The following is a 5,721-nucleotide window of genomic DNA, read 5'->3' as shown; positions in this document are numbered from 1 at the left end:
AAGAAAGAAAGAAAGAAAGAAAGAAAGAAAGAAAGAAAGAAAGAAAGAAAGAAAGAAAGAAAGAAAGGAAGGAAAGAGAAAGAACTGACTTTAGGAATTTTTCTTACATGCATCGAACCTATAGCTTTTGTTTTAAGAGAAACATAAACAAAATTTCAAACAATTTAGTAATGTTGTTCCTCACACAGACATCAGCGTCATGAACATTGTGCTTATTCTGTCTTTGCTTAGAGTCAAACTAAAAATAAAGTCAGTTTTTCTGTCCTCCTACCCCTTTTTCGCTTCCCCTCCTCCTCCTCTTTACCCTCCTCCTCTTCTACCCCTTTCTCCCCCTCCCTCTCTCTTAATGATGTCAGCATGAAAGTGGCCAGTCTAGGTGCAAATCTGAAAAAGCAGTGTGTGTGGGGGGGGGGGGCACACCTTCTACAGGTTATTAGAGAGCAGAGAGACCTGTCCCTTTCTAGTGCTTTTGTTAGAGCATTTGCTGAGAAATGACCATTGGAAAGAGGTATTCTTTCTAACCTTAAGTTAAGTGGAGAGAGAGAGGGAGAGAGGGAGGGAGGGAGGGAAGGAGGGAGGGATAGAGGGAGGGATGGAGGTAGGGAGGAAGGGAAGGGAAAAAGGGAAAGTCCAGCAAAGAAATGCTAGATGATTTTGAGCTAGATAATATGAAGAAAGCTGAAGGAGATAAAAACAAACCTCAGAGATGTTTAAATGAAACGGAATAGAGAGCATTTATTATAAAACAATTCTGAGACAATTTATATAGCCCAAAGGTGGGATGTTCAGACTTTTAACAAAAATAGCAGCAAAAGCAATGACAGTTGAAATGAGGCTGATAAAAGAGCCCAAACATGAGCTGCACAAAGGCATCAATAGACATGCCAAAGTAAATGGCAAAATGCTCATTGAGTTCTTAACCCCATACAAAGAACTACGGTAACAGAGTAAAGCCTAGAGGGGGAGAAAGCATAGTCTTCCCTGTGAAGACAACCTCTAGTATACTGTATAAAAACATCACCAGTCAACAAAAGTTGACGGCCTAATAGCTGAGGCAGGAAATAGGCAGGTGAGAGTTCTGAGAAAAGGGATGAACTCTGGAAGAGAGTGAGAGTCTGGAAGATTCGCCCTCAGACTCTGAGGAAGATGGATGCATGAAACTGAGAAGTGGTAGCCAGCCATGTGGCACACATAGACTAGAATAAATGGGTAAAATACGTTATGAGCTAGCTAGTGGAGAAACAAGCCAAAGCTTATGACCTAGGCATTCATTCATAAATAATAAAGTCTCCGAGTTGTTATTTTGGAAACTGGGGAGGAAAACCAGAAACTAGACTTCCCAGGGAAGAGCACACCAGTTGATTATACGAATACAAATGTTCAACTCTGAAAACATACATACAAATATTATTATACAGACTGAGCAGGCTATGCATAGAAATATATATGTATATACATACATGAATGCAATAACAATTAATGAAAATAAGAGTCCATAAATTTGAAAGAGAACAAGTAGGATAAATGGGAGAGTTTGAAGGGAGTAACTGAAAAAGAGAAAAGTCATTATATAATAATCTACAAAAACAATTTTTATTATTATCATTTATTATAATTTATTCAATTTCTATCCCAGCTGTAGCCCCCTCCCTCATCTCCTCCCAATTACACCCTCCCTCTTCTTCTCCCTCTATGCTCCTACCCTAGTTCAATGATAGGGGAGGACCAATCCTCCCCTTCTATTTGACCCTAGCCTATAAGGTCGCATCAGGACTAACTGCATTGTCTTCCTCTGTGGCCTGGTAAGGCTGTACCCCCGGGGGGGGGGGGGGGGCGGTGATCAGAGAGTCTGCCACTGAGTTCATGCCTGAGAAAATCCCTGATCCCCTTATTAGAAACCCACTTGAAGACTGAATCTATAGGCTACATCAGAGCCAGGGTTTTAGGCCCTCTCCATGTATAGTCCTTGGTTGGGGTATCAGACTCTTCAGGGCCCCCAGGGCCCAGATATTTTGGCCCTGTTGGTCTCCTTTTGAATAGCTATTGAGTAAACATAGCTTATTTTCAAGATGTTAAGTGTTATGCAAGTAATTTGCATTAAAATAAAGTACAATGTGATTTTCTGAATAAGAACCTTCCTATGAGACCTAACAATCTTCACACATTTTTTGTTACAGTGTGTGTGTGTGTGTGTGTGTGTGTCTGTGCACAGGTGGGCATGCACACATGCACACACATATGGACAGCTTGCAGGAACTAGTTCTTCCCTTTACAACAACCTCCTTTTAGTGCCTCATATAAACTGAATGACATAGCATTTGTCTTTCTGTGACTGGAATATTTTACTTAGCTTTGTGTCCTCAGGATTAATCCAGTTTCTATACTTCTTCACCAACATTTGTCTTGAGCATTTCCCTTTAACTTTCTAAATGGGTCCAATTTTAATTTCTAAATGCAATTCCTTTGCATATGAATTTCTAGTTATCCCAACATAATTTTCTGAAAGTATTTTTCTTCATTGTATATTCTCTCTCCCCTTGTGACTCAATTAAATATATATGTGTGTCTGTATATATGGAGTTATTTCTGATTCTCCATTCTATATGATTGCTTTGTATCAATACCATGATATTTTTTATTACTTAACTTTGTTATATAGTTTGAAGAAGCACAATGCCTCCATCTTTGCTTTTTTTATTGGTTAATGGGTTATGTGTGGCTTCTATTGTTTTTATACTGTCATTATCGTATTTCACTTTATTGTTGTTGTTATTATTGCATTGTGATAAAAACCAGATCAATAAATAAAAGATGTCTGTAAGTGATCAAGAAATAAATGTGTTGTGATCCAAAGTTCTGATGAATATAAATTTGTATACCTGAGATATTAAAAAAATAATAAAAGATTTTCAGAGATCAGCTCCATAGATGGTTGAAATTCCTTGAGGATATAACATCATCCAAAAAAAAAAAAACCTGCCTTGTAATACAACTAAACCCGGCGTTAGCCAGGTGGTAGTGACACATGCTTGGGAGGCAGATGCAAACAAATCTCTATGAGTTTGAGGCCAGCCTGGTCTACAGAGTGAGGTCCGGGACAGCCAGGGCTACACGGTGGAACCCTGCATTGGAGGGGAAAAAAAGAAAACATGAAAGCAAAGAAGGAAGGAAGGAAGGAAGGAAGGAAGGAAGGAAGGAAGGAAGGAAGGAAGGAAGGAAGGGAAAGAAAGAAAGAAAGAAAGAAAGAAAGAAAGGAAGGAAGGAAGGAAGGAAGGAAGGAAGGAAGGAAGGAAGGAAGGAAGGAAGGAAGGAAGGAAGGGAAAAAAGAAAGAAAAGAAAAAAAAACCTGGCCTGGAATTCTGGCTCTTAGCTTATAGCTTTAATGATACAAAGACATCCTTTTGACTTCTTTGAGCATCTGTTTGCTCATCTGGCAAGTGGAATAGTCTTATTTACTTTGCAGGAGATCATAAAACTGAAGCTGATACAAGATACTAAATGCCTGATAAAAAGCAACTATAACAAGAGAGAAATTTGAAATGAAGAGAGGGAAATAAGTATATTATTAAAATCATCATGCTATCAAAACAGGCATACAATTCAAAGAGTTTGAGAAGATTTAAGAAGTGAAGAGGACAATGCAGCCACTTTTGATGAGAACTGATAGACTAAGATCAGAAAGAAGGAGAGGAGGACCTCCCCTATCAGTGGACTTGGGGAGTGGCATGCATGCAGAAAGGGGAGGGAGGGTGGGATTGGGAGGGGAGGAGGGAGGGGCTTATGGGGGGATACAAAATGAATAAAGGGTAATTAATAAAAAATAAATAAATAAAATAAAAGAAGTGAAAAGGTTTTCTTTATTTTAGTAGTTTTTATTTTGATCATCCCTCCAAATTGTATCTGATAACTGAAGTAAATGTATAAGAGCTTTCTTCCTGATAGCCATAAGTAAAGTTCAAGGTAACTTTCTTTATAAACTTCATTTCCTCATTACTGCTGCTAAGGGTTTTTTTACTTCATCATAAACTGTTGTAAACATAGCAAAATAGAGAAGGAAATTGGCTGTGGCTAGACTTTGAATATTCTCAATAAGTATATCCCACATCCTTAACATCAGCCCTCTACTCTAACTGAAAATACAGCACACACACATGCTCTCTCTCTCTCCTCTCTCTTCCTTTTTTGAATGTATTTATTTATGATTTATGTGTATGGTTAACTAAATCTGTTTAAGCCTGTCCTATACAACACTGATGGCTCCGTACGCATGTACATAACTTTCTGAGGCATGGTCTTTTTCTGTAACCTTGGCTATTGTGGAACTCACTGTATAGACTAGGCTGGCCTCAAACTCAGGCGTCTGCCTGTCTCTGCCTCCTTAGGGCTAGAATTAATGGGGTATGCCCCCAAATCCTACTGATGCCTCGCTTTCAATGGTACACTGTTAATCACATTATCACTGGAGTATAAATTACTTTGTAACAAGTGAGTAGCTAAACATTTTAGCTAATAGAACTTAGAAACAGAAAGTGCACAGGGAAAATGGACACTTTAAACTAAAGAGTTTGGTGATTCCCATGTCTGTGAATTAAGGAAAGGGTTTATAGATCAGCCAGTAGGGTTCTTGGCTATATCGCTTTCTGCCTCTGGGACCTTAATAAGGTGATTGCCTCCTCTGTGACTCAAGTTTACTCATAATTAGAAATACTAGTGATGGCTGAGTATTCCTTACCTGGTAGCTAGGGCTTGAAGTGGTACAGATTTCAACAATTTAGAGACTGAAAATTTTCAGACATACAGACAGCTATCTTCAAACATTCAAACATAAAATTCAAACATAAAATTAATTTATGTTTCATATGCACTCACTGTGTAGCCTTAAGATCATTTTCCAAAATGTTTTAGTGAACCATTATTTTGACTTGTCATGTAGAATTTTCTACTCATAATGGCACACGCATACTCAAAATATTTCACATTTAGGGCACCTCTCATTTTCAGACTAGGACCGTTCAGCCTATACTATTTCATGAGATGCATGTAAAAAACTTGTTTGTAAAATGTTAAAAATACTACTTGGCATGTAAAATTGCTCTGGAAATTATAATTAAATTAAATACAATTATAATATAAAAAAATAATTTATGTGTATGAGTGTGAAACTGACAAGTTTATGTGCACGATGTGTACGGAGGTGGCCATGGAAGCTAAAGGGCATTGGAGCTCCTGGAGATGGAGTTATAGATGGAGTGAGATGCCTGATATGGGTGCTGACTACGAAACCCTGGTCCTCTCTAAGAGCATTTAGTCCCCTTTACCACTGAGCCATCTAGGTTTTTTGAATATAGTTATTGTTAACACTGACATGCATATTGACTTCATTTTGTAAAAAATGGAAACAATAAACTAAAGAAGCTTTATGATGCCCTTGATACTTTACAGAAAGAGCTCTCAAGTGTGGCACATGGTGGGAGAAGTCAGGAAGAGACCAGTGGCCATATTGGACTGAAGAACAGACTGAGACAGGATTCTGAAAAAGCCACCATAGAAAGAATTCTGTAGGAAGAGAATCAGAGGAGACATCTTCCGAAGTCTATTGATGCCCATGTCTGTGACTAGTTGCTTTCTTCCTCTCTACAGCTAATACTTGGTAGAAACAACATAAGGAGAAATGGTTTATATCGGATCGTTATTTGAGAGGATGTGAAGCCCAGTGGCAGG

Source organism: Psammomys obesus, unplaced genomic scaffold (genome assembly GCF_907164565.1).
Source record: "Psammomys obesus unplaced genomic scaffold, mPsaObe1.curated_primary_1811, whole genome shotgun sequence".
In the NCBI taxonomy this organism is placed as follows: Eukaryota; Metazoa; Chordata; class Mammalia; order Rodentia; family Muridae; genus Psammomys; species Psammomys obesus.
The sequence above is the reverse complement of the archived record's forward strand: the minus strand, read 5'-3'. Positions refer to the sequence as shown.